This window comes from Myotis davidii, unplaced genomic scaffold, assembly GCF_000327345.1.
Source record: "Myotis davidii unplaced genomic scaffold, ASM32734v1 scaffold534, whole genome shotgun sequence".
In the NCBI taxonomy this organism is placed as follows: domain Eukaryota; kingdom Metazoa; phylum Chordata; class Mammalia; order Chiroptera; family Vespertilionidae; genus Myotis; species Myotis davidii.
This window is the reverse complement of record NW_006286678.1, coordinates 7191799-7200817: the sequence shown is the minus strand read 5'-3', so window position 1 is coordinate 7200817 and position 9019 is coordinate 7191799. Positions and strand designations below refer to the sequence as shown.

The 9019-nt window shown below is 40.5% G+C and overlaps 1 long non-coding RNA gene across 1 annotated transcript; it reads right to left on the bottom strand.

Moving 5' to 3' along the window:
• Positions 1–1490: 1490 nt before the first annotated feature.
• LOC107182261 lies at positions 1491–8461 on the bottom strand. The gene is made up of 4 exons (XR_001512981.1): positions 8366–8461; positions 5576–5624; positions 2635–2719; positions 1491–1581 (listed from the first exon to the last, which is right to left on the bottom strand). It is a non-coding gene; the product is annotated as an uncharacterized LOC107182261 (long non-coding RNA).
• Positions 8462–9019: the final 558 nt, after the last annotated feature.

Below are 9019 nucleotides of genomic sequence, written 5' to 3'. Positions count from 1 at the left end.
GATGTTTCTCTCTCATCAATGTTTCTAACTCTCTATCTCTCTTCCTTCCTCTTTGTAAAAAATCAATAAAATATATTTAAAAAGAAAGAATTATGGGTTTGGCAAGTATCTTGCTACTATGTGTTTACTGATTCTGTTGCATTAAAACAGTGTTTAGTTTACTTGTTAAACTGCTAGTCAGTAGTTTTCGAAGTAGGGTTGCACATTAGAATTTACCTTGTTAAACTGCTAGTCAGTAGTTTTCCAAGTAGGGTTGCACATTAGAATTTACCAGTGAACTTTCACAGGATATCAGAGAGGTGGGGCCCAGGCATTAGTTCATTATGAAAGACCAACCTGTTGGGATACTGGTGACACTTGTCTCGGCACCTAAACCTCTCTGGCAGGTCCCTCAAACAAAGATCCTTGTCTATCATTATCATCATCATCATCATCATCATCATCATATACATTGAGCTCTTCATTGTGAAAGGGTAAAGAGAATAAAACAGGACAAAGGAAACTTATTGTGCTTAGCAGATATCTTGCAGAAAGTTTGCAGCTTTGAGCTCGGCATAGCCTAGATAACCACTAAGACATCTGATGCCAGGAGGAACCAAGGACAGACCGGACCCTTATGTCAGCAGAACTGTTTGCAGCCAGCAGAAGTGAATAAAAGTCTGCCTCCCCCTTCAATCACCACAGATTCCCTTTTCGGACTCCGTCCACCTGCACCCAGGTGCCTGGGATAAAAGTTCTTCTGATACATTATGGCCTCATGTCATAGGTGCGCGACCCTGGCCCACTCGGAACATTTCACATTGTACCAGAAACTTGCTAAGAGCATTGCCTCTGCATTAACTTAATTAATTCACTGAATGTGATATTCCTATGAAGTAGGTACAGTTTTTAATTTCTATTTCATGGGATAAAGAAACTAAGGCTAATAAAGTGACTTGCTCAAAAATCATGAAACTAGAAAAAGGCAGAGCTGGGACACTAATCCAGCTCTGGCTCACTCCAGAGCCCAAGTTCTGAACCATGTCTAAATCATACTGCTCCACTCCATTGCTAGGGCTGAAATCTTCTACCTGCCTGAGCACCACCCCTTCAGCTTCCTAGGAAAATTGTTCTTCCAGCTCCATTCCCTTGGGCTGGGCCCTTCCATGCAAGACTCATGTGCAGATACCCAAGATCCAGTGCTGACATTAAATCCTTTCCTTGGTGTTACAGGTGAAGATTTGTCTTCTACCTTTGACCTTTTACAGACTTGGATTTCTGTTAAAAAGACTCAGTTACCGAAAGTCTAGTGCAAATGAAAACCGACCCCTTAAAATCCATGCAAGGAGAACACAGGATTTTAAAACAAGAATGTAAAATTGTTATTTCCATGGCTTCAGTAATTGTTCTCAGAAAACAGTATTCCAGAGAAACAAATTAAGTAGAAATTCATGAACTAACCAAATCAGGCTTTATATTGACATGTATTTCGATAAGACATTACTTACTATAGAGCAGGTAGCCGGTTTTCTGTTTTTCATGCATTAAGTCATGGGTCCTTTCTGCCACAAGTACTTTTAGGTGTTTGCTGCACTTCTCCATCTAAGCATCCATCACAAAGAGAAATTATTTCATGGGAACAATTTTCCCCCTGAGTAATAATCTCTGACTCTTTGAAAGCACCTAGAAAGCAGTGGAATTTCCATAGGGGGCCCTGGGCTTAAAATTATCATCTCCTTGTGATCAGTAACCAAACCAGTTCTGAGGGGGTACACCACTGAGACTTGCCCTGAATGCTCTGGTAAATCCACACCTAAATGGATGCACTTAGTGAGAACTGCGAAGTCACCCAAGCTTAACAAAGAAATCATCATGTCCTGAATAATTTTGCTAGGATCTTGTATAAAAGCTTCATTACTTGTCCAAACATGGGTCTTTGGGGTGGGTTGTTTTTTCTTCACCTCCCAATCAACTGCAGTGATCAAGAATAACAAGCACACACTGATTTGTGGATATTCTGAACAGAATTACAGAACTGAGCAATTTGGAATCATCTATTTTTGGGTTTTTATGCCTTTTTTAACCTTAGCTGTCCCATGAACAGTACGTAACCCTTTTACAGTCACAATTCTCATTTTGTGTTCTATTAACTTAATTCCTATCAATTACACAAATTATCATAAAGCCCATAAGCTTATCTAAATCCCAAAGCGATGGGTATTATGGCACCACAGCTGCATCTGTAGATTTGTTTTCATCCTCATATGTGTCACTTTGTCATTGTGTGTCTATGGCACCAGAGCTCTACAGTAATGCTGGGCTCCTATCTCAGGATTCTGCCCTCTCTTCTCTTTTCTCTCCACATCTTCTCCCTAAGAGGCTTCATCTCCATCTACAGCTCCATTTAGCCATTGATAGTGGTGGTCCCCAAATTTCTGTCTCCATCTGAGCCTCTGTTCCAAGTTCCTAACACATATTCTAATTGCCAACTGGATTATCTCTATCAGAAAAATGCCAAGAAGTTGTTACTTGAGGCAAGAGATTACTCTTGTTGATACATCTCTTTCCAATACATAACATGAGTTCATGCTTAGTTGATGTGATGGCTTCAGGGTCAGAACTCAAGAAGTTCCCTTTCCTTCCTCACTTTCTTACCTCTGCACACTCTGAAGGGCAAGGACAGCGATTCTCAGGCTTCCCTGTCACAAAGAGGACACTCCACAGAACAAGGCTCTTCTTTCTGTGGGAGGGGAGAAAAGAAATGAAGAAAAAAAACAGCATTAGAAATAATCAGCTGGCCATGGTGGCTTAGTGGTTTAGTATCGACCAGGAGATTATGGTTCGATTCCCAGTCAGGGCACATGCCCAAGCTGTGGCTCCATCCCCAGTAGGGAGTGTGCAGGAGGCAGCCAATCAATGATGAAAGATCATTGATGTTTTCTATGTCTATCTTCCTCTCCCTTTTTCTCTGAAATCAATAAAAATATTTTTTTTAAAAAAAGAGAAACAATCAAAAAAAGCATGTGCAAAAATCTCTAGAGCAAAATATAGTTTTAACCCCTCTGAAAGCTATCCTTGCTTTTATTGATTTATTTATTCATTCATTCATTCATTCAATTAGTATTTACTGAGCACCTACCATGTCTCAACTATGATCTAGGCACTCAGGATATAGCAGAGCAAACCAAAGGCCCTGCCCTCAAGGAATTTATAGTCCAGAGATGGTATATAGCAATCCACCAAACATATATAGTTTGTCAGTTTGTGATAAGACAACAGAAGAGAGTTAGGAATCTATATCAATGACAGACCATGTAATCTAAGCCAGGTGGGAAGGTAAAGGCATAAGAGAGAAAGTGAGGTGCAGTCAGGTCAATGGATTGGACCTCCCAGCCTGATACATTGGTGGGGTTTGAAAATTAAAGTGCATTCGATAGAAAATGGGAGGTGAAGTCAAAGAGTGAGATATTGAAATGGAGAATTTGGAGGAGATCCAATTATGGGCAATGATGATATCTCAGATTGAGATATAGAAATGGGTAGCTGAGGCAGGTGAAGGACAAGATGATGGGAGAAGATGGGGGTCAAAAAATTAATAGGATGGTATTGGACACATTATCCTCATGGATATTGAGGTTGCCTAAAATTATAATGGAAGTGGGAGAAACGGGATTCCAGGGCTGAATCTGTGACCTTCCACCAGAGAACTAAATGGGAATAAGGGAGTAGTGAGCTCGAGCCTTAAAGATGCCTCTCAGTCTCTCTGGGTCTCAACTGCCTCATCTGAAAACGAAATGGCACAAATAAATAATCAATAAGGTGACTTACAGCTAATAGCTCTAGTTCTGGATGACCCCAAAGGGAGAAGCTGAGGTGGTTGATTCAACCCCTTGGCAGGTAAAAAGGACAAATTAACAAGTGTATCAATTTATCTGTTAACAAGAATTTAGAATTACACTGTAAATTAGACATTCCCTTATGAGATTCACTCTGGAGGCCTTACTATGTGCCTTAATTAACCACAAAGGAAAGAAAATTCTATTCTGCCACCTCTCTCTTCTTTCTCTTTTTTCTTCTATGCCATTCCCACTAGTAAAGAGCTGGTAGTGCTCCTTTCTGATCGCATGTGACTTTCTCAACCTGGCATTTAAGAATCTCCAGCAAAGGACCCCTCCCAAACAGCCAGTCATTCCCGGTGCTCCTCGGCACGGCTGACTGACTCTACCTGCTGCTCAGGCCTTTATTGCCCACTGCCCCCTGCAGCCCACACCCTCTCCCCACACTCCTCCTGTAGAGGACAGAGTGATGTCAGCCTAGCCCCTGCCATAGACAAGTTCCATATGTGGTTTACTGCTCAGTGTAGAAATGACCTTGCTCATCTGCACTCTGAGAGAATGTACTTTCAGATATTGATAACAAATTGTGACTAGTATGAGTCAATCCCCATAAAGTGTGGTAGTTTGTTTCGTGTTTTTTCTCCCATCTCTGTGGAATTACACTTAAATTGCATGGTTATTAGAAATTAATTTACTTACACATATATTAAAGCTGGGCAGTAACCAGATAATTGAGAGAAATGGGACAGATTTTCTCATTATATACTATCATCTTTCCTTCTGTTCCTTTTTGATTCAATTTAAAAGTATCAAGGTCAATCAATAATATTTGATCATTCTGGTTGAAATCCCCATGTCACTCGGTTTATCTGTTAAATGACATTCAGAAGCACGTGAAGCTATTGCTCAACACAACTGCCAAATGTTTTACATTTAAAATAATAAAATGAAAAATAATTTCAAGGAACCATGTCCCACTCTCATTCACCTCCCATTTCTCTATAGACAATGTCTTAATGACAGTTTTTGGTCTCTGTTGAAATATGTATAATTTTTGTGATCTGTTGGAATTCATATATCTGGAAAGAAATTTCTTAAAATAAATAAACAAAGCCTGAGGGTGAGAAAGATTTATTAAAGGACAAGAACTCGCATCCTGGGGAATAAAATCCATGCTCAACATCATTATGATTGGAATGTGGTCAAAGGAAACAAATCCCAAAGGTCCCTGTGTTCCAGATGCAGCCAGAGTATTTTTAGTGCTGCTCTCCTTCAACTCAATAGGCCTAGATTTGGATGGAGGAACTCATCCTAGTACCCAGGAGACTTTACAGTATGGGATTTTGGTTCAGTGCTTTTTCAAACCAAAAGCATATGCTATCCTATATAATAAAGAGATGATATACAAATTACCCTCACAAAGATGGCTGCCTACGACCAGGCCAGCAGGGGGGTTAGTGAGGGATGACCAAACGACTGAACAAGCAGGCTGCATGGGTGGACCAGGTCAGCATTGGAGAGGGTGCAGGCTGGGCTGAGGGGACCTCCCCGCATGTACTGGGCCTCTAGTTTAACTATAGATGAGGAGGAGAAAGAGCAGCAGGAGGAGAATAGATATATCTTATTCTCTATTAAACATATATGAACAAATCAGACACAATATTGTCCTGTGCCAGGATAGGGCACACTGTTTGCTGCTGAGCAATGGAGAAGCAGACTCCCTGATGGCTCACTTGAAAATATGTTCAATAGCATCTTACCGAGACTGGGTCACTTCAGGTGGCAACCTCCAACAAAATCATGGCATAGCTACAAAAAGATACACAGGTCATTGTGATGTGAAATTTCTCACCCAGAACAAATTAAAAATCCACACAGATTTCACTTCCTCTCTGAAATGCAGAGATAGTGGAGACATTGTTTAAGATAAACTTAGCTACACCCAAATTTGTTAATTCTATAAGGTCATAATTATCTGTTAAAAAAATGAATATTTTTCCAAGTAAATCTGGTTCACTGGTATATATTTAAAAATAAATTTAGATGTTCATAGATTTGTCTATAGTTACAGACTAGAGGTTATTTGTTATGCTTTTTACATTGCTAATACCCACTAATCTATGGATATCAACCTGAACTCTTAGTTATACTCAGTAAGAGATGATGTTGGAAAAACTTTTCCCAATTACTCATTTGCCTGTTAGTTTTCATTGTGGTATTATGTAATCATAAATGAGTGTTTCCTTTTAGTACCTCTAAAGTTTCACTTTTTTAACTGAAAATTTAAAGCAGTCCCCAGGTTAATTTTGGTTAAATGTGTGCACTAGGGATATAATGTTATTTTTGCCAAATGGGTAGTCAGTCATCCTGAATCCTTTATTCAGACAATCTCTCCTCACTTATTTGAAATTCCATTTTTATCAAATACTAAATTATCATATCTACTTTGGCCCATTTAAAGACTATTTACTTATCCTTCTAGTCTCATTTCTCACCACCCTTACCTCCACATCCACCTTTATCTTTAAATTCTGGTCATACTAATCTATTTACAATCCCAGATTGGACCATCCTCTCTTACACATGCTGTTCCCTTTAGAATGGCCTTTCTTCTCCCCTTCTCCTGGCAAACTTTTACTCTTCCTTATCCCACCTCCACCTTGAGAAAACTTCCTTGGCCCACTCCCATGCCCAGTCTGGACTAATCGCTACTCCCATACACTTGACTCTCCCCTAAGGACTTCTATCAACTGTTCTATAACTCTACTTATTTGTCTTTCCTACCAGACCAAGATATTTTTGAATGTAGGGAACATTTCTTGTTTATTTTTGTGACCTTCAGGGTCTAGCCCAGTGTTTGTTAGATAAAGTAATTAGAAGCCAGTGCCTACTTGCTATGACTTGCTGTTGCCTGTAGCTTATATTCTTTAGATGTTAAAGGACTTTCTGCCAGCATTTCCAGCCAGGTCTTCCCTGGGCACTGTGGGTAGGCCCGATTCAAAATCCTGTTCCCTCTAGGTATCCCTGTCTAGATGTAATGACTCATTCCTTCCCATCCGTGCCCCAAGATATAACATAAAACCTCCTCCAAGATAAAGCAATGAATTCATTGCATTACAATAGATCCTTTGGAACGTTGATGGGAAAAGGGCTTGGTTGTATCTCCCACTACTCAAATGCCTGGCTCTCACTGAAAACCCAAGTTGAGAGGAATGTCAGCATTGAGCAGAACATCCATCAAACTTCCCTTTGGGCAGGATTCTGTCATAATAACCACATCTGGCACTTCAATGCTGACTCCAATAAATCTGCAAATGGTTGGATGGCCTAATTCTCCGGAGAAATCAATAACAAAGAACAGAAAGGATTTATCTGGATCATGATCTCGTAATTCCCACTTTAAAATATGACCTAGTTTTTCTGACCACATAAAGGAACAAACATAAAATATCCTCGTAGATTTAGTGTGGTGTGCAAATAAAACTAGCAAATTCACCTATTGTGATGCAGAATAAAGTATTTAGAAAAAGATATGCCATCATCATCACAATTCATTCTGGACCAGGCACTTTATAGCCAGTATCTCTAATCTGCACAACAACCCTGTTGATCACTATGATTATCTCCACTTTGAATGAGGAAACTGAAGCTCAGAAAGGTGAAGTGACTCACCAAGGTCCCCCATAGGTAAGAGAGCCAGATCCTAATCCTGACTTTGCCTAATTCCAAGTCATTCATGGCCATTGCTATACTGCATTCATTTCAATATAAAACACAAGTACAAAGAAAAAAGTTCTCACATGGAGAAGTTTCGTTTTTCTTAAAAATGTTGCTTTGGAGCCCTAACCCGTTTGGCTCCGTGGATAGAGCAGTGATGGCGAACCTTTTGAGCTCAGCTTGTCAGCATTTTGAAAAACCCTAACTTAACTCTGGTGCCGTGTCACATATAGAAATTTTTTGATATTTGCAACCATAGTAAAACAAAGACTTCTATTTTTGATATTTATTTTACATATTTAAATGCCATTTAACAAAGAAAAATCAACCAAAAAAATAAGTTCGTGTGTCACCTCTGATACGTGTCTCATAGGTTCGCCATCACTGGGATAGAGCATCAGCCTGCGGATTCAAGAGTCCCAGGTTCAATTCTGGTCAAGGGCATGTACCTTGGTTGCAGGCACATCCCTAGTGGGAGATGTGCAGGAGGCAGTTGATTGATGTTTCTCTCTCATTGATGTTTCTCTCTATCCCTCTCCCTTCCTCTCTGTAAAAGAAATCAATAAATTATATATATATTTTTTAAAATGTTGCTTTGGAAATAAAAGGCACTTTCCCAAGCCAAGTAGTCACAAACTTTTCAGTGTCTTTCCACATATGTCTCTCATGTTTGTTTCTCTTTAAGCTGGAGTTCCCGACCCCGACTCCCAGAGAGGGAGAAGGCTTTCCCAACCCAGGTGTGAGACTGGCATTTCAGCGTCGCTAATTGCTACATGTGCATCATCAGCACGAAGGCACAGGTGCTGCTTTGCATAAACCGAGGATTGACTTACAGCTTCTCCATGGGGAGTTTTCCAGTCATAACATTTTTCTCTGATCAAAATTCCACCATCTTTTCAGATTAAAGCTTATTTTCAATCATCAACCCTTCGATTCAATCACAAATGAGACATCCTACAAGGGATAGACAGAGCATTACTTTAAAAAACTGATGCTGGTGCGTGGAGGAATAGTGGTGCTTGTTGTATATTCCCAGTGGAGAGATGAAGGGCCTTGCGCTCCCTCTCCCCTCTCTTAGGAGGACTGGATGGAATGCTCTGGTCTCTCCTGTCCCAGACTCACTTTCCACTGAGAGAGTGGGTCGTTTGAGGGGTGAGAGCTCACACTCAGTGTGCTGCAGTTCATGGCATGCAGCATCACTGTATTAAATACTACCACTTGGCCCTGGCTGGTTTGGCTCAGTGATAGAGCATCAAACTTCGAACTGAAGGGTCCCGGGTTCGATTCCGGTCAAGGGCACATGCCCGGGTTGCGGGCTCGGTCCCCAGTTGAAGGCCTGCAGGAGGTTGGAAGCAGCCAAGCAATGATCATCTCTCATCCTTGATGCTTCTCTCTCTCTCCCTCTCCCTTCCTCTCTAAAATCAATAAAAATATTTTAAATAAATACTACTGCTTGCATTTCTGTTCCTTATGGTAAGCACCCCCCG